A 24811-nucleotide genomic window follows, 5' to 3' on the forward strand; every position below is an offset into this window, starting at 1 on the left:
TGTGAAGCTCTCATTTAAAAGTAATTTCTGAGCATCTGTCTGTGCTGAGGGCTGCATTAGGTGCTAAGTGGATGGAGCGTGTTCAGACAAGATCCTAACAAGGTCATCCCAACACTCTTACCTGTTTGGTTCACACTGGGTGGATGGGGACACTGTGACCCGACTCTAGGAGTCACGCATGAAGAACAGAAAAGAAATGTCGTTTGTTCTGACCTCAAAGCAGTTGCCATTTTAAAATGCACTTGCCACCTCTTTTCCCTGCGCCACTCTCCTGCCTGTGCCCTACTGCCATCAGAAAGGTGTGGATCCGGACTGTGCTGTTAAAGGCATGCACAGAGAGTCTGAGACTTGCAAGCCATGAGGAAATTCATCACACACTGACAGTCAAAACCGAGGATGATGTAACCCTAAGGAACAGAACTCTTGGATACATCCTTTCCGTTTCTAATATGTAGCCATGCATACACATACAGTTATTGGTAAGTGTATTAGCTAGAATTTATTGAGTGCTTGCTGTGTGCTGGACACTTAAATATTTCCAACTCTCAGTGTGCTCCTGTAGAATGGGTGTTATTTCCATTTTAAACAGAAAAACTGAAGTTCAGAGAGATTAAAATTTCTGGCTAAAATGAGATAACTGTGGTGGGGCTCTGACCAGGGTCTTGTCTGATGTGTTACATTATCCAATACAAGTTTTCTTTTTTTTGGGAATGAGAATTTTTGGGATGTCTGGCCAGAGGCCTTGACTCTATGGATGGCGGCTTTCCCTTCCAATGAAATGTGTGATAAAAAGGCCCTGGCCCCACAGGGCAGCACGCTCTACCTAGAGCTCTCTGTGGGGCCCCACAAACCTTTGTTGCTGCCAGTGCATCTATGCCTGGTCCAGCTTCAGCACCCACAAGTTCCTATGTCCGCCTCCGTTAGGGCCCTGGTCCCATGCTGAACACTGTCTGATGGGGGCACTAGAGTTGCTAGGATAGGAACATGCAGGCTCTCTTGGGCTGGTGGTGCTCAGATGAGGGGGACGATAAAAAAAAATGGTTAGAAAGTGAAGTAGGCATGGTACACTGGTCACTGTGTGGGTGGGCCAGGCAGGGGGACAAGGGCACTCAAGGGTGATGTTCTTGGGTTTTTGCCTTGGGCTGCTGAGTGGGCAGCATAGACAAGAGCACATCAGCCTTAAGGCAAACATGAAGGAAGCTCACACTCGCGCTTCCCACACGTCACCCTCTCTGGAGATGGTCTGTGACTTCATGTGGTGAGGCTGGGCCACCACAGGAAACGGTTTGCATGGTCCTCAGGACTCCTGGCTGAGTTTTAAACAATTGTAGCATAAAAACTGAAGGATGGTTTGGTTCATTTTTCTATTGCACAATGTGTCTGTTCTTTAGGAAGCTAATTTATGACAACACGTAACTTTGCTGCTTCCATGGGTATTTCTTTTCTGTGAGTACTGTTCCTTTACATATTTATATTTATCACATTTAGACATGCAAACAAGGCATTCTCTAGAATGTGCTTTTTTTTTTTAAGGGAATGCAGAGACAATTTGAAATGAAATTGAGGTGAATTTATTTTAGCTTTCACATTCTATGTAATGGTACTCGATTTTCTTGGGCCCTGGTTGTCTAAGCCTGGGGTTCCCTGAACAGCTGCTCCTCGAGATCACCTGGGGAGCCTTGAATAGATGTGGCTTCTTGTCATGATCCCCCTCTAGGGGGTTCTGACTCACTGGGGATGAGGCACCTGCATTTTAAGTTCGTCAGAAAATCCTGATGAGCAGCCAGGCTCAGAAGTCGCCCATCTGAGTCAGTCGCCAGATTTATAGCCTCAGTATTGGATTACATTAGCATTTTATTTTCTTCAAAGGCTCTGTGGGCATTTTAGGGTTGATTTAAATGGTATTGTATTAAAAAAAGCTAATATTCTTTCACTGAGTATTTGCCATTGCCAGATACTGGGAAAAGTACTTTTTAAGGAATTGTAATCCTCATTGAAGAGTTATTGGACATCCTCATGTTCCAAAGTCAGGGAAAGTGAAGCTGAAAGAGGTTGAAGAAATTCTTTGTATTTTTTTTTTTAAGATTTATTTATTTATTTGAAAGTCAGAGTTACAGAAAGAAGGAGAGGCAGAAAGAGAGAGAAAGAAGTCTTCCATCCGCTGGTTCACTCCCCAATTGGCCGCAACGGCCGGAGCCATGCCGATCTGAAGCCAGGAGCCAGGAGCTTCTTCTGGGTCTCCCACACGGGTGCAGGGGCCCAAGGGCTTGAGCCATCTTCTACTGCTTTCTTAGGCCATTGCAGAGAGAAGGATTGGAAGTGGAGCAGCTGGGAGTCAAACCGGCGCCCATATGGGATGCTGGCACTGTAGGCAGTGGCTTTACTTGCTATGCCATAGCGCCGGCCCTGGAGAAGTTCTTTGTGTAACTAGCTCAAATGACCAGGTACAAGAACACAGCACCCAGCTAACTCTGACTCTGAAAGGCAGCCTGCTTCTGAACCATTGTGCAGAACAGCAAGTTTGTGGGGTTAGTGATGATTCCAGAATTCTTCACTTTTTACATTTTGGAAATAAGACACCTACCTCTGTTATTTGTGGGAGGGTAATAAGTCAAGGTTAATCCATCTGACAATGGCTGAGCAGTCTAGTAGCAAAACATCTGTTTATTTTTCTGCCAAAAGAACTAGAGAGAAAGCTCTTTGTCTTGGTCTACTTTCTGTTTCTGTAGCAAATGCCTGAGATTGGGAAATCCGTGAAGAGCAGAGTTACTTGGCTGACAGTTCTGGAGGCCAGGAAGCTCAGATCGTGGTGCCAGCATCTAGTGAGGATCTTCTTGTACATCATAACATAACCAGGGGAGGCACAAAGAAAGACAGAGCAAGGGTGCCAACTTGGTCCTCTCCTCTTCTTATAAAATCACTGAGGTTATCATGTGGGTCCAGCCCTTCTGACCTCACCTGATCCTATTACCCACAAAGCCCCAACTCCAAATGCCATTAATATATGAATCTGGAGATTTACTCTCCAACACATGAAATTTTGGGGGATGATTTGAAATCACAGCATGCTTGTTGGGAAAAACAGATAAGCACACAAAAGCAGAGAAGAAGAGCAAAAGGAAAAACTATGCTTTCCTAACTATTTGAATCTATTACTATCTTTTATTCTGATTTTCTGAGTCCAGATTGATCTAAGTTTATTACTTATAAATACAGTAAAACCTTTTATTACACACTTAATGTATCCAGCAGTTTACTACACCCAGAAGATGCTTCTGTTTGTGCTGTCATAAATCAATGAGAGACTGTTAATAGTAACACTGGCTTAATCATTTTGATGCTTCTTGTTGCTAATGGGGACTATAAAAATAGATGGAGGTGTGAATAAATGTGTTTTCTGAAATGTGCCAGGCTTGAATGGAGGAAATGCATGAGCCTGAAAAGGCAGGTCCACAGAAACCTTAGTGATAAGGATGCTAACACAACATCTCCTTGCTTTAGCATAATTCTGTGACTCTTTATGAAACATTTTCTTTCAACTTTACAATAACCCTGGAAGGAGGCAATTTGGCCTCACCCTTCAGGTGAGAAACCTGGGCACACTCCTAATTCAGAGCATTCTACTGCCGTCACAGCCTCCCTCTGGATCCAGACGGACCTGGCGTTGGCTCATTCATGCTTGTTCTTCCCAGCCCACCACTGCTTCTCACAGACCTGCGGAGCCTGCAGTTTCCCAGGATGCTTGGATTAAAGCAGGCTCGGCTGACATTTGAGAGCAGCTTCAGGCTGCACAAACATACTTCAATCATGGGTGAAAAGGAAACAGAGCAGCTCAGGGGGGAATTTGCCATAAATTCTTAGCCTTTTCAACAGTTCGACTTTATTAGGGCATGAGCCAGTGATATTTTTCTTCATCTCCTAACTTAGATGCTCACAAAAGGGTTATTGCTTTGTAAGATTTAGTTTTCTTGGCATTGTAGCTGAATTAAATGCAGACCAAGTGAGACCTGGGAGGAAGCATCTCCTCTCTTTCTGATCTACCGTCCTGGCCCAGTTTCCTATATTTAATGAACACAGTGGTGAACGTAAGAATTGACCTACATGCTGTGGGCCTCCACAGAACCAGGGCAGGCCTTGAAGAAATGAAGAAAAATATCATGTAAAATGTGGCTTAAATTGGGATTGCTTTTTTGTTTGTTTCCTCCAGGCCTGTCTGTCTGGCACCAATGTGATTTTTCAACTTGGAACTTGTAGGTTGAGGGGAGGACATTACAAAGTATTTTTTTTTTAAGTTTCTGTGTTTTATTAACTGGAGAGTAAGTTGATTCCATCATATTCCCAATTCCAATGTATCTGTTATTTCTGAAACTACAGGGCATCTGGAGCTGATGAGCACAGGGTCGGGTGGGGCTAGGGGCTCTGTAGAAGGGAACTCTGATGAATTCATGTCAGAACTAGACTCAGATCTGGTGAGTCTGTGGACAAGGATCAGAGTTCTGAGGGAGCTGGAAGGAATTCAGCCAGTGAAGGACTGGCCCAGAGGTAACCTTGATCGCACAGGCAGGGCAGATGGTATTACGTCTCATGGGCACTGCTGGTCCTGGTGGTACCTGAGGACCAAAAAAAAGCCAGAGGGATGTCCCAAGGCCTCTCTCTGTTTTTGAGGCCAACTGGGGTAGGCACTTTCCTTCTGTAACCTTGGCAGGACACAAAATCTGCCAGCCCTTGGAGGAAAAGACCTCTTCTCCTCCACCACCGATCAGATTAAACTGCACTGAGCCAACAGTGAGGAAGAACACACAACTGTGAGATCCTAACCCTGGGAGGGAGAAAGATGAGTCAGAAACAGCAGAATCAGATCTCAGCAAAATACAGCTGCTGGCATAAATGGACGAAAAGGCAGTATGGAAACCTACAGAGATTGAAATGCATTTGTTACAAAAAGACTTTCTGAAGAAAAAAACAATGTTTTCGTCTAATCAGTAGGTGAAGCTTAAAGAGTTAACAGTCACTATTGACACCCACCTAGGTGGCTTGGAAGGTGAAAGCACAGAGCAAAATCACACGGATATGAAAATCATAAGGGAAAGGGGGAAGCGAGAGAGAGACTGGGAGGAAAGAACAAGGAGACTTAACCTGCAGATGATAGGATTTACAGGAGGATAAAAAGATCAGTTGAAGAAGAAACAATAATTAAGGACATACAGAGGGGTGGGCATTGTGGTGCACTGAGTTAAGCCACCATTTGGGATAATGTAAATCTCATATCCGAGTGCTTGGGATCAAGAGCTGCCATTGCCTCTCATCCAGCTTCCTTCTAATGCACTTGGGGACAAAGCAGACGATGGCCCCAGTAAAGGGGTTCCTACCACCCATGTGGGAGACCCAAATGTGGTTCCTGGCTCCTGACTTTGACCTGGCCTAGCCCTGGCTGCTGCAGGCATTTGAGCAAGTGAACTAGTGGGTGAAAGATCTCTCTCTCTCTCTCTCTCTCTCTCTCTCTCTCTTTCTCTTTCTCTCTCACTCTTTGAAATAAATATGTAAATATATAATTAAATCTTTTAAAAATATACTAGAAGAAAATTTTCTGGACAGCTTCATGGAAAGCTCTGAATCTGTATCTGGAGGGGTTAGCCAAGTCCCAGGTCAGATTTATGAGAAAAGTGAAACCTGACATATGAGGGAATCTTTTAAAAGTTTGTGGAAAATGCCTATTATGAGAACACAATGCATGGATTTCAAAATTTTTTGCCCCAAAGTAAATATATCATCTAATTTTTCCATGAACTTTTTGAAGTTCCCTCATATTCTGGTAAAAATTGAACTCTAAAGAGAAAATCTTAAAAGTTTATGCCAAGAAGAAATAGTTACTTACATAAGAATGTAAGGTTGACATCAAATTTTTCATCTGGAGGCTAGGCAACACTGGAATAAAATCAAAAGGAAATATACAATATGAAAATTCTTTGCCCAGCTGGGTAGGGCGAAGCAGTACTAAATGGCTGCTGTAAGCTTGAAAAAAGTGTGTGGGGGGGTAGTATCCAATGGCCAGTCAGGATAGTCAAGATATTCACCCCTCAGGGCAAGGGGAAAAAAGTGATTTCAAGGTATGTGATACTGTAGAGCATTGCACTCATGTTCATTACATTAGCAAATGTTTGAAAAAGACTCAGAGCAAACAGCAATTGAACTAATCTAAGAAGAGGTAATATAGAGGAAAGGAAACATTACTGAGCTAAGAAATTTGGCTTTTTGTCTGTAGATCATAGAAGACTAAGCAGTCCCCAGCCTTGGGACTAGAAGCATAGCAAAGGAGGAGAGACCATGGCTTGGTGAAAGGATTCCTAATGAAAGTAGACCCCAAGACAAAAATGGGTTCATTACTTGGATTTATATAATACTTAATGAAAGATAGTTGCAATGTTACTTAAATTTTTCTAGACAATACAAAAATGGAAAAGGTTTGAATTCACTTAATGGAACCAATCTAATTTTTTTTTACTTAACTCTAATAAATTTAAAAACTATTAAATTTGCAAACTGTAAACCAATCTAATTTATGAATATTGATGCTGAAATTGAAATAAACAGCAAAATAGAACCTAGTGGAGTTTTAAAAGAATATTAGACTGTGAACTGTAGAATTTATTTTAGGAATGCAAGAATAGATGAATATAAGGATATTTATCAATATAATTCATTGCTTCAACAAATGAAAAGAAAAAAATCATGACTATATTATTATTTTTTTAAAAAGCATCTTTTAAAATTCTTTTAAGAGAGATACAGAAATACAAGTAATCACCTAAATACAATAAAAGATTTTTCACCATAAATTAACTGCAATTATTAAGTGACAAAACACTAAATCTACTTCTGTTAAAAATCAGGAACTGGAAAGGAATATTACAACTGTATACAGCTTTGAGTTAGGGTTTATAGTGAATGAAATAAGAAAGGAAATAACTGACACTGTTTGAGTCTTTTACCCAGCAGTTAACATAGCAGTTAAGATGCCCAAGTTCCATGTTGGAATCCTTCACTTCAATGCTCAGTTCTGGCTCTTGACTCCATCTTCCTGCTAATGCAGACGCTGGGAGGCATCAGGTGATGGCTAAAGTGATTTGGTTCCTCCCATCTTTGTGGGAGATCTCACTCTGTGTTCCAAGCTTTTGATTTTGGCCACCAGCCCAACCCAGTGCTAAATTGTGCATTTGGGGATTGAACCAGTAGATAGAAGATCTCTGTCTCTGTCTCTGGTCTCAGATTAATTAATTAGTTAATCAGTTAAAAATAGTTCTACCAGTGGCATGTTTTTTATAACTTTTCAAAACCACTAAGACTCCACTTTTAGGTATTCAAAAAAGCTACTTAACTTCATAAAGGTATATATATATATATATATATATATATATATTTTAGACAGGCAGAGTGGACAGTGAGAGACAGAGACAGAGAGAAAGGTCTTCCTTTTGCCATTGGTTCACCCTCCAATGGCCACTGCAGCTGGTGCGCTGCGGCCGGCGCACCACGCTGATCCGAAAGCAGGAGCCAGGTGCTTCTCCTGGTCTCCCATGGGGTGGTCATCCCATGGGATGGCCCAAGCACCTGGGCCATCCTCCACTGCACTCCCTGGCCACAACAGAGAGCTGGCCTGGAGGAGGAGCAACCGGGACAGAATCCGGTGCCCCAACCAGGACTAGAACCCGGTGTGCCGGTGCCGCAAGGCGGAGGATTAGCCTATTGAGCCGTGGCGCTGGCCATAAAAATAATTTTTTAAGGTAGCTGGAAATGTCAAAACCTGGAGTGGGCATTGTGGCACAGTGGGTTAAGCTGCCATTTGTAATGCTTACATCCCATATTGGAATGCCTAGGATCAAGTCTCACCTGAGAGTTTGATCTGTCTTCCTGCCAATGTGCCTGGAAGGCAGCAGGTGATGGTTTAGATACTTGGGTTCCCCCACCCATATGGGAGAACTGGATGGAAGTCCTGGTTTCTGACTTCAGTGTGGACAAGCCCCAGCTGTTGCAGGCATCTGGGGAATGAACCAACTGATGGAAGATATGTCTCTCTCTCTCACTTTCTCTCTCTCTCTCTCTCTCTCTCAGCCTTTCAAATAAATAAAAATAAATAAGTGCCCTTAAAAAAAGAGAGAAATATTAAAGTGTGTTTCTTTTTCTCTAAGTAAGCAGTCCCAGCAGTGAGATTTCTAAACAGAAAGCAATGTGTAGGGTTTTATTTTCAGAAATAAAAATAAAAAATTCACTTATAGTAACTTTAAATACAATGCCTATTTGTAAATAAGTATATTAAGAAAAACACAGAACCTGTAGGAAAAAAAAACTATAAAATCTATTGATGGACACACAACAATATCTAAATACTTGGAACATTTGTCAAAGGAAAAACTTAGCACAAAAAGCATAATTTCTGGGGCCAGCACTGTGGCATAGTGGGCTAAGCCTCTGCCTGTGGTGCTGGCATTCCACATGGGCTCCAGTTTGTGTTCCGGTTGTTTCTCTTCTGAACCAGCTCTTTGCTACGGCCTGGGAAAGCAGTAGAAGGTGACCCAAGTGCTTGGGCCCCTGCACACATGTGGGAGACCCAGAAGAAGCTCCTGGCTCCTGGCTTCATATCAGCTCAACTGTGGCTATTGCAGCCATTTGGGGAGTGAACCAGCTGATGGAACATCTTTCTCTCTATCTCTGCCTCTTTCTGGCTAACTCTGCCTCTCAAATAAATAAATAAAATCTTTTTTTTTTTTTTTAAAAACAGGATAATTTCAGCCGGTGCCACAGCTCAATAGGCTAATCCTCCGCCTGTGGCTCCAGCACACCGGGTTCTAGTCCTGGTTGGGGTGTCGGATTCTGTCCCGGTTGCCCATCTTCCAGGCCAGCTCTCTGCTGTGGCCCGGGAGTGCAGTGGAGGATGGCCCAAGTCCTTGGGCCCTGCACCTGCATGGGAGACCAGGAGAAGCACCTGGCTCCTGCCTTCGGACCAGCGCGGTGCACCGGTCGCAGTGGCCATTGGAGAATGAACCAACGGTAAAGGAAGACTTTTCTCTCTGTCTCTCTCTCTCTCACTCTCCACTCTGCCTGTAAAAAATAAATAAAAATAAAAGAGGATAATTTCTTCAGAATTCATATACACATTTTAGATAATTTCTGTCAGTATCCTAATTGAGAGTTTTTAATCTTAGAAATTAGATTATTCTTCCAGCTTAATAAATAAATAAATAAATACATAAATAAACAGAAATATAACTTCTTTATAGTTTATAAGGAAGCATGGACTTTTTAGACTAGCCAAGAAAATCTGAATGAAAAATGATTAAGAGATTGCCCTCATTGGGTGTTATAAGGCACTTTTAAAACAATAGCATCAATAGCATCAATACAACCTTGATATTAGGAAAGAAAAGAGATTAGTGGAAAGTGGAATAGATAATGCAGAAATGGAACTTAATTTATGTGAGAATTTGCTATTGTAGAGGAGGAAATGGCTGGATTTAATAATATGGTATTGAGATTCTTGGTTTTTCATCTGGATGAAAGAAAATTTAATCCAAATATACACAAAATAATGCAGACATTGTTTAAAAAAACAGAGATAAATACTGGGCTTTAACTTACATAGTGTGGTGGTAGGAGAGATCTCTACCCAGACTAGAAGTCCACAAGCTATAAAAGAAAAAATTTACCAGGCAGACAGAAACACAAACAAGTAGATGATAGTAAAGAATCAGTAAAAAATAGGATTAATGGATTTACATTTAATGATATATAAGTAATTCTTACAAGTTATTTAAAAGGAAGAAATTGGGGCCAGTGCTGTGGCATAGAAGATTAAGCCTCTGCCTGCAGTGTTGACATTCCATTTGACTTCCAGTTCAAGTCCTGGCTGTTCTACTTCCAATCCAGCTCCCTGCTAATGCACAGGGGAAAGCAGCAGAAGATGGCCCAAGTGCTTGTGTCCCTGACCCACATAGGAGACCTGAAAGAAGCTCCTGGATCCTGGTTTGGCCTGGCAGAATAATGACTATATAATAATGACTATATAATAAAGTAGCCATTTGGGGAGTGAACCAAGAGATGGAAGTATTCTCTCTTTCTCTGTCTCTCCTTTTCTCTTTGTATCTCTGCCTGTCAAATAAATAAACAAATCCTTAAAAGCAATATAAAAATTAAAAAAGGCAGAAACTTCCCAATAGAAAAATGGACAAATGATATGCAAGACTATTTGCAGAATAACAACTCCATATGGCCAGAAGTTTATGGAAAGATATTAAAAGTGACTGATGTTTAGGGGCTCCAATCTGAAGTAACAATATCTTTTAGAAGTGGCCAAAATTTTGAAAAGCAGAGATATCCATTGCTAGTGAAGATGTGGGGAAAGAGACCTGTGCAGTGCTGGTCGAGACATAAATCATTAATCTTGGGGGAAAGCAGATGATCAAATGCTATTATAATTAACCCTACACATTCCTTTCTGTTTAGTAATCTCACTGCTGGGACTTTGCTGTAGTCTGAATGTTTACTTCCTCCCCAGATTCACATGTTGAAACGTAATTATCAATGTTATGGTGTTAGGAGGTGAGGACTTTCAGAAGGTGACTAATTCATGAGGGCTCCGTCCCTCAGGAATAGATTTAGTGCCCTCACAAGAGAAGCCCATAGAGCTTCCTTGTCCCTTCTTCCATGTGAGGACTCAATGACAAGGTGCCACCTATGAAACAGAAAACTGGAACTCACCAGATACTGATTCTGTAACTACCTTAATCTTGGACTGCATAACCTCCAGGATGTTGAGAAATAAACTTATGTTTATAAGTTTCCCAGTTTATGGCATTTTCTTGTAGTAGCCTGAAGACATTAAGACAGGCTATTTTTTTTTTTTTTAATTTGACAGGTAGAGTTATAGACAGTGAGAGAGAGACAGAGAGAAAGGTCTTCCTTCCGTTGGTTCAACCCAAATGGCTGCTATGCCGGTGCTGTGCCATTCCAAAGCCAGGAGCCAGGTGCTTCTTCCTGGTCTCCCAAGCGAGTACAGGGGCCCAATCACCTGGGCCATTCTCCAATGCCCTCCTGGGCCACAGCAGAGAGCTGGACTGGAAGAGGAGCAACCGGGGCTAGAACCCCATGCCCATATGGGATGCTGGCGCGTAGGTGGAGGCTTAACCAAGTGAACCACGACGCTGGCCCCTAGACTACTCTTAAGAACAAAAACACTCATATGTGAAGATAATGTGCTGTTTAATTTTATGTGTGACCTTTGGGCCACAGGGTGCCCTGATATTTGGTCCCATATTATTCCATATTTGTCTGTGAGTATATTTTTGGATAAGTATTACTGGAGGGTGTTTGAGTCAGTAGACTATGTAAAGCATAGTGCCTCCTCTAGTGTGGATGAGACTTATTCAATTAATTGAAGGCCTGCATAGAACAAAAAACCTGTCTCCCCTTGGAGTAAGAGGCAACTCCTCCTGCCTTACTACCCTGAGTTGAGACATCAGTCTTTTCCTTCCTCCTCTCTGGAACCAAAGGCTTGAGCCTTCTGGCTTTTGGATTAGAACTTAAAACATCAAGTCTCAGTCTCCAACTTGCCAACTGTGGATCTTGGGACTTCCCAGCCTCTGAATTGTGAGAACCAATTTAGATAGATAGATAGATAGATTCTGTTTCTCTGGAGAGCCCTCATAGAGATTTATACATGGTAAGTACCTAATATTTATCAGGAACACAATGGCTTCATGAATTATTGAAAGATATCATGGTATCTTATGGAACCATTAAAAAGCAAAAGCAAAAACAAAACAAAACAAACCTCTAACTCCATTGCTTGACTTGGAGAGATTTCCATGAAGTAATCTATAATGAGAAAAGCAAGATGCAGAAAAGTGCCTAAAAGGCCAGCACTGTGGCACAGGAAGGTTAGGCCACTGCTTGCTTGCTGCTCTGCTTCAGATCCAATTTCCAGTTAATGCACCTGGGTGGGGGGTAGTGGGTGATAGCACACCTGCTGATCATGTTGAGAGACCTGGATGGAGTTCTGGGCTCCTGGCTTCAGCCTGATAGAGACCTGGCTGTTGCAGCCATTTGGGGAGTAAACCAGAGGATGGAAGATCTCTCTGTGACCTCCCTCTTTCTCTGTCACTTTATTAAATAAATAAATATTTTAAAAGGTTTATTTATTTATTTGTAAGGCAGAATGACAGAGAGAAGAAGGGAGAGACAGGAAGAGAGATCTTCCATCTGCCGTTTCATTCCCTAAATGTCTGCAACAGCTGGGGCTGGACCAGATGGAAGCCAGGATCCAGGAGCTTCTATCAGTTCTCCCATGTGGGTGCAAGGGCCCAAGCACTTGGGCCATCTTCTGCTACTTTCTCAGGTGCATTAACAGGGAGCTGAATTGGAAGTGGAGCAGCTGGGACTCGAACTGATGCTCATATGGGATGCTGGCACTGCGGGCTGTGGCTTTAACACACTGTACCATAGTGTTGGTTCCAATAAATTTTTTTTAAAAAAGTTCTTAGAACATAGCTTTACTGTTGTGAAACAAATAATACCATATCTCTTATACAGATGTTCCTTGACCTATGATGAGGTTACATACTGATAAACTTTCCAGATGTTGAAAAATCATGTCAAAAATGCATTTAATTCTCCTAACCTATTGAATATCACAGCTTAGCTTAGCCTACTTTTTTTTTTAAAGATTTACTTATTTTATTTGAAGTTACAGTTACACAGAGATAGGAGAAGCAGAGAGAGAGAGAGAGAGAGAGAGAGTCTTCCATCTGCTGGTTCACTCCCCAATTGGCCGCAACAGCTGGAGCTGCGCCGATCTGAAGCCAGGAGCCAGGAGCCAGGAGCTTCTTCCAGGTCTCCCACATGTGGGTGCAGGGGCCCAAGGACTTGAGCCATCTTCTACTGCTTTCCCAGGCCATGGCAGAGAGCTGGACCAGAAGAGGAGAAGCCGAGTCTTGAACCGGTGTGCATATGAGATGCTGGTGCCTCAGGCCAGCCCCTAGCCTACTTTTAATATACTGAGAACCACTACATTAGCTTATGGTTAGGCAAAATCATCTAGCACAAAGCTTATCTTATAATAAACTCATGAATATACCATGTAATTTATTGACTACAATACTGAAAGTGCAAAACAGAATGGTTTAATGAGTACACTTTTGCACCATAATAAAGTAAAAAATTTTAAATCGAGGAACATCTACATGTGTACACGTTTATATAGGTGTGTGTTTATATTATTATATGAGCAGAGAAAAAAATGGAAGGACACATAATGGGTTGTGAAGATTCCTGTTTGGGGAAAGAGGCCATGGTTTGTGTGGAGCCATAAGAGAGAATGGGACCAGAGGAGCAGAAGAAAACTGAAAAACCAAAATGTATGATAGGATACCTGTGTACATTGAATTACAAATGTGTATGTTTGTGTAAGTAACTTTTAAAATAACATTTTTAAACAAGGAAGAATAAAGAAGAAAACCTGATGGGTGGGGCTGCCAAAGCCCCTCCAGATCTAGCACAATTGGAGGGTGGAATAGCATTGGTCAGGATGGTAACTCCATGCTATCTCCCTGACCAGCAGCATCCTACAAGAGAAGCCACTTGACCTAAACCATATGCTGTTTTTAAAACTAAAAATGGAGTTACATATACCAGATGTGAACAGGCCAGGTTAACATACCGGACAACTCTGTATTACAGTTCAGAATAATCAAGAGACTGATAATGGTGGTGCTGAAAATGTTTACAACAACTAAAAAAAAAAAACTAGAAAGTTTTTCTTATTCTATGCCCTAAAGTATGCTGTCCTGAGCTGTTCCAGTGTGAATGTTAACTGTCATTTAAAAGAGGCTTGGCATTTAAAAAAATAAGTAAATAAAAAAATAAAAAACACCTTCTGCTGAAGAGCCAAATAATTCTTACGTAATCCCGAGCTTTTCCTGGCGAATTAAGGAGGACCTAGTATCTCTATTGTACATTTATGATTTCAGAGTCCCAGAGCAGATTGCTATGCTTATTTATAGAAAGAGAATCCATCTCTTTGTCTCTGTTATTCTTGCTGCTTATTGCTGCTCACCAGCATGGAAATGTTGCCTCAGTCCATCAGGAAGGCAGGCACATCTGCTCTTCCAATAATGACCTCCTGCCTGTCCTGAGCAATTACAGGAAACAGGAAGTCACCAAGAGAGGGCAAGAGGCTTGGGTTCCATTGTTAGTGATCACGCCAGCCCTCTGTAGGGTACTGGACTCTTTGCCAGGAGTCGGGGCTAGGAACATTTGCAGCTGCAAAATCGCCTCTGTGGCCTCTCAAGAGGAGGTTGCAGCAGGAAGACGTCTGAATGCGCATCACTTGGACATCTTCCTGCAGGTGCTCAGCATACTTCACCCGCCTGAGGGGGACACTGGTTTCCCTCAGCAGTGTTTCTCACCTGGCTTCTGTCAGGTACGACATCAGCACAGACATCAGTATGGCATCGAGTACATTGGATTTCCTCCTTCATTGGCAATCTTGTTCCAAAGATGTTTTACAAAAATGTAAAGGGAGGCCAGCTCTGTGGAGTAGCGGGTAAAGCTTCCGCCTGCAGTGCCCACATCCCATGTAGATGCCACTTAGGGTCCCGGCTGCTCTACTTCTGATCCAGCTCTCTCCTGTGGCCTGGGAAAGCAGTAGACGATGGCCCAAGTGCTTAGGTCCCTGCACCTGCATGGGAGACCCAGTGGAAGCTCCTGGCTCCTGGCTTCCAATAATCACAGCTCTGGCCATTTCAGCCATCTGGGGAGTGAACCATCGGATGGAAGACCTCTCTCTCTCTCTCTCTCTCTCTCTGTTTTGCCCTTCCTTCTCTCTCTGTGTAACTCTTTCAAATAAATAAATGAATCTTAAAAAAAAAAAAAAGAAAATATAAAGGAATTTTGGGCCAATGTTATGGCATAGCAAGTAAAGCCACTGCCTGCGATGCTGGCATCACTTGTGTGTGCCGGTTGGAATCTCAGCTTTTCCAGTTCCAATACAGCTCCCTGCTGATGTGCCTGGGAAAGCAGCAGAAGATGGCTCAAGTATGTGGGCCCCTGCCACCCATGTGGAAGACCTGGGAGAAGCTCCTGGGTTTGGTCTGACCCAGTACTGGCCGTTGTGGCCTTTTGGGGAGTGAACCAGCAGATGGAGGAGATTCTCTCTCTTGCTCTCTCGCTCTCTTTCCCTTTGTCTCTCTGTAACTCTGCCTTTCAAATAAATAAAATAAAATAAAATCTTAAAAAACGATCTCATACTTTCTGTACATTAGGAGCATATGCAGATAACAGGACTATGCATACATCCAAGAGTAATTAAAATTACTTAATAAAGATAAATAAAATAATTTTAAAAAATCCTCTGTCCAAGATAGATTGCTTCACTTTGTTCTGTTTGCCCCTGTTTATCTCACATTCCCGTGTCCCAGCCGCTTCTTGTCCCCATACAATGATTGACATTAATGGACAGGACACTGATTTAAGCCTTCATGAGGTGTTTGTTTCTTCACCAGTAATCTCAGACTGTCTCCTGGAGACAAAATAAATTCTTATATTCTCAAAATGTTTCTGATTAGGACTTGCAAGAATCTTTTGACTAAAATCAACTTGGGGTTTTGATCTTTGTAGATATAAATTAAGAATTATCAAGACTCTTTGATTGATGCCAACCTGAATAAAAGGAGTAAGAGCAAAAGCAGTGAGCGAGCACGTGACTGCCTAGAGGACAAATTACAGTAGGTCCTGTCCTCAGGATGTGCAATTCTTCAGCTGGCAAATTGGAACACAAATTCTGGCAAATGTCTTTGTAATAGTGGAAATAATAAGGCAGAATCCTTTGTGTTTTGGCTGTTGCAGAACTTACAATAAGGTAATAACTATCCCATCTAGATGTGTAGAACAAGAAAGCAGAAAGAACCCTATCATTTAAATCCTAGGGGAAACAGAATATTAATTTCATTGTTGACTCTGAAATCCCATTGATTCTAGAGGATTTTTGAGGCGAATGCCCCTCTCTGTTGAATAATTATTTAGAGGAGTCACATTGCAACATAACCTCTGCCTTTTTCTCAAATACATGATGAGAGAATAATTTGGGGTGATTTCCAGCCAGTTTTATGGACCTGGCCTCCGGATTGCTAATGTTTGAAGGAGACTGGGAAAGAAGTAATTAAGGACCTTTGCTGCAAGTTGCTGTGCTCTCTTGCTTCTGGGCACATTCTGCACTTGAAAATGAAATTGGAATTTTAAAAACACAATCAACATCTCTTCTGCTGTTTTCTAGTTTCTGCCCAAATCCCTGAGTTTCTGTCTTTCATACTCAGGGAAATGAAAATGGACTCCTTGATTACTTATGGCCCCAAGTTGTTGCTCATGTCTTTGCTGAGATGAATGTTAATTGCTCATACAGAATGCAAATAGGAGCCACCAGGATTTTTCAGGATAGGGCCAAATTGTTGCTCATGTTAGATTTATCTAAATCATTCTACATGGACTGAAAGCAGTCTATTTTTACACTTGGAATATGAGAAGCAATTGTTGTAATGGATTGAGTTTAAATCTTTTCTGGAAAACTTTTTTATTGGGTTTGGTTCTTTCAAAAATCACGGGTAAATCATGCCACTTTTAGGTATACAGTTCATGGCTGAAAAAAATAGCATCTTCTCGTTTTCTGTGTTGAGGCATTTCATTAGCATTATGGAGTAGTAGAGTCAGAAGGGACTGATGTTCATTGTGTCAATCCCCTTCCTTTAATATGTGAGACATATGCAAAATGTTCAGAGGATCTGGCCTTCGGTCTCACAGCTGCACTACAACTAAAGAGTACATTGGCCAACCCTCTTCTAACTTGAAGAGCATGGTTTGTAGGACAGTCGGGGGTACTTCCAAGGATTCCATGGCTGATTTTTACAAGTATCACTTCTGTTTGTGTTTCTCTGCCTAGAAAAACATCATTATAGTAGCATCCCCTTATCTGCAGAGGACATGTTTCAGGACTCCCAAGGGATGCCTGAAATCAGGAACAGATGGTAGTCAAACCTATTTATATTATATATATATATTATTTCTGTATGTTCATGACTGTGATAAAGTTTAATTTATCAATGAAGAACAGTAAGAGATTAACAGCAATTAGTAACAGAACAATTATAGTAATATGCTGTATTGGAAATTACTTGTTCTAGATTTGAATTAAGTGAGATACAGATGAAAGTAGAACTTGGAGACTGATTATTGTTGGTCAGATCTTAGGGAGGTGCTGTTCGGCTTGTCTACGTGGTCTCAACACAGCAAATAGTTCTCCCTCTCTTCTGGAGGTAGGCTTGTCTGGGGCAGGCACGATGAGGCTTGCTTTCTTGGCGCAAACTGACCAGTAAGACCAGTTCACCTGATTATTACTTTTGGAGGAAAGGCCCAGAAAGAACCAAAAGCGAACACAGGCATCACATTTTCTTAAATGGCTTCAAGAACAGTGAACAGAGATCTTAGGAAAGGGGTTGATTTGGTGGCCTACCTTTAGAAGCTAGCTTAGATTTCTTGCTAGAAGGTAGCCTGGATGTTTTTTTTTATTCAAAGATAATATTTGTACTTGTTTGGTGCGTCCTTGAATCTTTTCACTCATTCTTCTTCCCTTTGAGCTTCCTTCCAGGGAATTCTATACATACACAGAACAAAACCAATGTGGGACAAAACAGACGTATGAAATAAGGTAGATCTAGCAGTATTTTCAGCACCATTGCCAAAAAGTATAAGCAGGGTTCTTGGTAAATACAAATTTTCTCCAAATCCTCATTTCTAAAAGAATCAAGATTCTTGAAGATAGCATTAGGAAACTTTTTCTTGGTATAATTTATAATAATAATTTTCTAAGAAAACATTTTTATGAGTATAGCAAAGCTAAGCATGACAAATTTCACATTAATTAAGTCTGAATTCATGAGGGTTTATTCTACTCAATATCATCCATTAAGCTTCATTTCGTACCAGATTATGAGTTAACTTTAAACTCTTCCAACCAAACTGGAACTCTATGACTCAAGTTTTCACATGACAAACCCAAATTCTATGAGGAAACTATTTCACCTAAATATAATTTCTAATTTGTTTTGTGGTGTTTCAGTGTAAGGATAATGACTTGAAATAGAAATTGTCTTTTAATAGATAGAGGAAGGTAATTTCAGTGATTATAATATATGCTAGCAAATATTGCAATAAATTGACTAATTTGGTTCACATTACAGAAAATATTAAAACTGAAGCATTAAGTTGTGAGCATACATATTTATTGAAAATCACTTAGAAAAGATACCTTTAAATTGTTAATTTTATAGAAACTGTCTTCCGCCTTTACTGACCCAACTCAGTATGCATGTTCACTTAGCAATACCATCTAAAATATGTAGCTCAACAATATATCTTATAATTTTTTCTGTCCTCTTTCCCTTCCTCTCACCCTCCCTCCCTCCCTTCCTCCTTTCCTCTCTTCTCCCTCCCTTCACTTGTTTTCACCCTTGTGGCCTGCCTTCCTTCTTTTTTTGAAGCCTTTAAGAACTTGTTTCTTTCTTCCTAGTTATTAAGTTATATGCCTAAATTCTTTGTCTTTACAGGGATAGAAGCACTAAGAGATTGCCACCCAGTCAAAGGCTAGAGATTGATAAGGAAGAAAATATTCACATTCTTAAAAGATCTTGCACCAATTCCTGGAGATGAAGATCTTTATCAATGGATTAAAAATCATATCAGAGGTAGGGTCATCTTTTCTGCTTTGATGGCTACTTTCTGCTTGCAGAGGTTCTTTCTGAGTTGTTCTTTTTGGGGAGTTCTCGTTAGTGAGGTTGACTCTGTCCCTGTGGATTCATCTGGAGAGCTCTGCTTGCTCAGCCTTTGCATCTCTTCCCACTTCCTTTTTAGAACTGATGCTACTTTTCAGCAATCCTTGCAAATGCTTTTTCTAAAAATGTTCAGAGGAAAATAAAAATCCTAATTATCCCTTCTGAAGCAGATGGCCTAGTGCCACCTGCTCCCCCTCTCTTCCAAAATAAATTTTCCTCTTGACCAAACTTCCTTGATTTTGTGTTGGCATTTTATAGTATTGTACAAATTATGCAGCATTTAAAGCACACCTAATTATGATCTCTGCCAGCAGGGTTTGCTATCCAGAATGGAAATAGGAGAGTCCCAAAAGAAACCAGAGAAGAATCAGCCATTTGAAAGACGAATCAAGTAATTACAATTGGCCATCCTCATTAGGAAAGATTGGGAAATCAGACGATCAGTTCTTAACCCACCCACAACCTAGTGAGTAATTCACAAAGCCTTATTCTGACCGGGTTGTTATAATAATACCATGTGCTTCTATATGGCAGGAATAGCTCAGTAGTTCTTTGAAAAGATTCTTGGAAAATGAGAGTGATTATGCCTATGGAGGAGGCTTCAGCAAGAAGGGCCCCAGAAAAAGCCTTGCAGAACTATATCTCTCAGTGGAGGCAGTTAATGATTGATCTAGTTTTCTATAGTATTTTATTTAAACGTTTCCAATTTTAAGTTAGTTTGCTTTTAATTCCCCAGTGGGTCTGAGCCAGTTTTTTCCCCTTTACTGTACCTTACAGAATGATTAGGGGATGCAAAAGAATTTTAATATTGATCCAAGTCAAATATACGCCAGTGCCGTGCTCAACAGGCTAATCCTCCGCCTAGCGGCGCTGGCACATTGGGTTCTAGTCCCAGTCAGGGTGCTGGATTCTGTCCCGGTTGCCCCTCTTCCAGGCTAGCTCTCTGCTGTGGCCAGGAGTGCAGTGGAGGATGGCCCAAGTGCTTGGGCCCTGCACCCCATGGGAGACCAGGAGAAGCACCTGGCTCCTGGCTTTGGAACAGCGCGGTGTGCTGGCCGCAGCGCATTGGCTGTGGTGGCCAATGGGGGTGAACCAACGGTAAAGGAAGACTTTTCTCTCTGTCTCTCTCTCTCTCTCACTGTCCACTCTGCCTGTCAAAAAATATATATATCTAATTAGGTGTTAAGACCAGCAGAGCTGGGGCCGGTGCTGTGGCTCACTTGGTTAAGCCTCTGCCTGCAGTGCCGGCATCCCATTTGGGTACCGGGTTCTAGTCCCCGTTGCTCCTCTTCCAGTCCAGGTCTCTGCTGTGGCCTGGGAAGGCAGTGGAGGATGGCCCAAGTGCTTGGGCACCTGCACCATCATGGGAGACCAGGAAGAAGTACCTGGCTCCTGGCTTCAGATCGGCATAGCTCTGGCCATAGCAGCCATTTAGGGGGTGAACCAACGGAAAGAAGACCTTTCTCTCTATCTCTCTCCCTCACTAACTCTATCTGTCAAAAAGACTTGCAGAGCAAATTTTAAATACTTTAAAATACAATCTGTATTTCCATATTTCCAACAACCTAAGGGCTCACAACTAAGGGTGGGTGAGTGTATCCTGATATTCCAACAGCACCCTTCCTTTTCCCATGCTGAAATACATGATGCTACTTCAAGATGTTTGTGGGAAAATGGAATTAAGTGATGAGCTTAAATTGTTTTTATTTTTTTTTAAGATTTATTTATTTATTTATAAGGCAGAATGACAGAGAGGGAAGGGAAATGAAATGCATCTACTTGATACGCCATGTCTTTTTTTCTTTTATTTGCTTTTTTTAAAAGATTTATTTACTTATTGGAAAGGCAAAGTTACAGAGAGACAGAGTCAGAGGTGCAGAGAGAGAGAGAGAGGTCTTTCATCCACTGGTTCACTCCCTAGATGGCTGCAATGGCTGGAGCTGCACCAATCCAAAGCCATGAGCCGGGAGCTTCTTCCAGGTCTCCCACGTGGTTACAAGGGCCCAAGGACTTGGGCCATCATGCACTGCTTTCTCAGGCCATAGCAGAGAGGTGGATCGGAAGTGGAGCAGCTGGGACTTGAACCAGTGCCCACATGGGATGCCAGCACTATAGGCGGGGGCTTTACCTGCTGTGCCACAATGCCGGCCCCGATATGCCATTTCATGACAGCACATTCTGATCTTCCATCTTGGCTCTTGCTGTCACCTGTGCTAGCAGCAGTTTCAGCCCACTCCCCCTGCCCTCTGCCTTTGGAAGCCTTTAAAAAAAAAAAAAAACAAACTTTTATTTAATGAATATAAATTTCCAAAGTATAGCTTATGGATTACAATGGCTCCCCCCCCCCATAACTTCCCTCCTACCTGCAGCCCTCCCCTTTCCTGCTCCCTCCCCCCTTCCATTCACATCAAGATTCATTTTCAATTCTCTTTATATACAGAAGATCAGTTTAGTATATATTAAGTAAAGATTTCAACAGTTTGCACCCACATAGCAACACAAAGTGAAAAATACTGTTTGAGTACTAGTTATAGCATTAAATTACAGTGTACAGCACATTAAGGATAGAGATCCTACATGATATTTTTAAAAAATTGATTAATTTTCTATGCAATTTCCAATTTAAAACCAAGTTTTTTTTTCATTTTCAATTATCTTTATATATGGAAGATCAATTCAGTATATATACTAAGTAAAGATTTCATCAGTTTGCACCCACACAGAAACACAAAGTGTATAAATACTGTTTCAGTACTAGTTATAGCATTACTTCACATTGGACAACACACTAAGGACAGATCCCACATGAGATGAAAGTACACAGTGACTCCTGTTGTTGATTTAACAAACTGACACTCTTGTTTATGGCGTCAGTAATCTCCCTAGGCTCTAGTCATGAGTTGCCAAGGCTATGGAAGCCTTTAGGGTTCACTGATTTCGATCTTATTCCGACAGGATCATAGTCAAAGTGGAAGTTCTCTCCTCCCTTCAGAGAAAGGTACCTCCTACCTTGATGGCCCCGTTCTTTCCACTGGAATCTCACTCGCAGAGATCTTTCATTTAGGTCTTCTTCTTCTTTTTTTTTTTTTTCCAGAGTGTCTTGATTTTCCATTCCCAAAATACTCTTATGGGCTCTTCAGCCAGATCTGAATGCCTTAAGGGCTGATTATGAGGCCAGAGTGCTATTTAGGACATCTGCTATTCTATGGGTCTGTTGTGTCTCCCGCTTCCCATGTTGGATCGTTCTCTCCCTTTTTGATTCTATCAGTTAGTATTAGCAGACACTAGTCTTGTTTATGTGATCCCTTTGACTCTTAGACCAATCAGTGTGATCAATTGTGAACTGAAGATGATCACTTGGACTAGTGAGATGGCATTGGTACATGCCACCTTGTTGGGATTTGTATTGGAATCCCCTGGCATGTTTCTTACTCCACCATTTGGGGCAAGTCCGACTGAGCATGTCCCAAATTGTACATCTCCTCCCTCTCTTTTTCCCACTCTTATATTTAACAGGGATCACTTCTCAGTTAAAATTTAAACACCTAAGAATAATTGTGTGTTAATTACAGAGTTCAACCACCAGTACTAGAACAAAAAAATACTAAAATGGATGAAGTATTACATTGTACATCAACAGTCAGGACAAGAGCTGATCAAGTCACTGTTTCTCATAGTGTCCATTTCACTTCCACAGTTTTCCCCTTTGGTGCTCAGTTAGTTGTCACCGATCAGGGAAAACAAATGATATTTGTCTCTGTGGGACTGGCTTAATTCACTCAGCATGATGTTTTCCAGATTCCTCCATCTTGTTGCAAATGACCGGGTTTCATTGTTTTTGACTGCTGTATAGTGTTCTATAGAGTACATGTCCCATAGTTTCTTTATCCAGTCTACTGTTGATGGGCATTTGGGTTGGTTCCAGGTCTTAGCTATTGTGAATTGAGCTGCAATAAACATTAATGTGCAGACAGCTTTTTTGTTTGCCAAATTAATTTCCTTTGGGTAAATTCCAAGGAGTGGGATGGCTGGGTTGTATGGTAGGGTTATGTTCAGGTTTCTGAGGAATCTCCAGACTGACTTCCATAGTGGTTTAACCAGTTTGCATTCCCACCAACAGTGGGTTAGTGTCCCTTTTTCCCCACATCCTCTCCAGCATCTATTGTTGGTAGATTTCTGAATGTGAGCCATTCTCACCGGGGTGAGATGAAACCTCATAGTTGTTTTGATTTGCATTTCCCTGATGGCTAGTGATCTTGAACATTTTTTCATGTGTCTGTTGGCCATTTGGATTTCCTCTTTTGAAAAATGTCTATTGAGGTCCTTGGCCCATCTCTTAAGTGGGTTGTTTGATTTGATGTTGTGGAGTTCCTTGATTTCTTTGTAGATTCTGGTTATCAACCCTTTATCTATTGCATAGTTTTCATAGTGGTACATTATCAGTGTACTTAATGGTTTATTTAATAACACTTGTATCATTTCTAAGTGTTAGACATTATGCTCACTTCTAGGGATACAACCATGAACAAGCTGTAGCCCCTAATCTAGTGAAGAATATAGACAGATGAGTTGGCAATAGCATATGGGTAAGCATTGCAGAAGGTACACTAGCGAGCTCCCGGGTAGGATGGCTACCTAGGGTCTGGAGGTCAGACAAGGTGGTGAACATGGAGTTTAAGCTGATTCCTGAAAACTGAGCAGGAGCTAGCCAAAATGGTAGGGTAGGAAGCTGTGTGTGTAGTGTCCAGGAGGATTTGGTAAGACTGTATAGTGTACAATAGAAGTGAACAATAAAGAGTGGGTCTAGGAGTGGGATGAAAAGAAGGGAGGGCTAAATCAGAGAGAACCTCGTAGGTCATTATTAATCAAAGTAATTTTTTGTGCATATTCTATGGTAAAAAGAATTAAAAGAATAAATTTTTGCTTTTAAGGAGCTTACAATCTACTTGAGAGAAGGAACATATATATGTTTATGCACAAACACAAAAACGACATTAACAACACACAAATGACTTGGTTTGAAGTAACAGTTATGTGAAACCCTGAAGAAACATTTGAGACTGATGATGTTAACCACAGCATGGATTAAATCAGATCTTCCCTTACAATGTTTTGTTGCTTTGTTGGCCAAGGCAAAAGTAATCATACATTAAATAACTGTTATGATTTTGATTTCTAACCTCCCTAAACAACGGTTATGGAATTGCTTTGTTCCAAACCTGTCTAAAAGCCACCAGCTTTCGTGAATAATATGAGTACCTTGTATTCTTGCAGACAGAGCTGTCCAATAAAACTTTCCACAGTGATGGAAATGTTCTGGGAGGTTGTTCAACAGCTAGTTTACTGGCAGAACCAGGGAAAAAAGCATTTAGTGGGAGTGAAGACAGGGATAGGTAGTAAATAAAGGAGTCAGGTAAGGTTGAGCCTCGTGTACAAGTGCAATGAAGTCTGTCCATATAAAGGAACTCCATCCATGGAGGTGGTATTTGGGTTTCTGTCCGGTTTTTCAACACTTGTACTATGCCAGTAATACGACCTCATAACCTCCAGCATTTTCATGCTTTCTTCCCTTTAGCCTTGCTGTTTACTCTGTTGTGAAGATCCTGATCCCTTTATCTTTCACTGGGCCCGTCTCAACCATTACCAACCACAGTCACTGTGTCTTCTGCGTTCCCATGCAGGGTAGCTATAATTCTTCTAGCATTTATTTATCTCACTAAAATTGATTGGGAGGGGGGTCTGTCCCGGGATAGTCTCAGTCCCCTTGAGAAATTTATTTAGCTGTTTGATATGTTTTCTCTCTTCCCCACCTCTAGGCAGTGATCTGCACATGGTAGATCCTCAAAGGAAAAAAAAAATGGTGAGAGTAAGATCGAGACAAAGGACTGTATTGGCTTTAGTGTTGTTTTCCTAAAGCTAGAGGCCCAGCACCCTCAGATGAC

The sequence above is a fragment of the Lepus europaeus genome, chromosome 7 (genome assembly GCF_033115175.1).
Source record: "Lepus europaeus isolate LE1 chromosome 7, mLepTim1.pri, whole genome shotgun sequence".
NCBI lineage: Eukaryota > Metazoa > Chordata > Mammalia > Lagomorpha > Leporidae > Lepus > Lepus europaeus.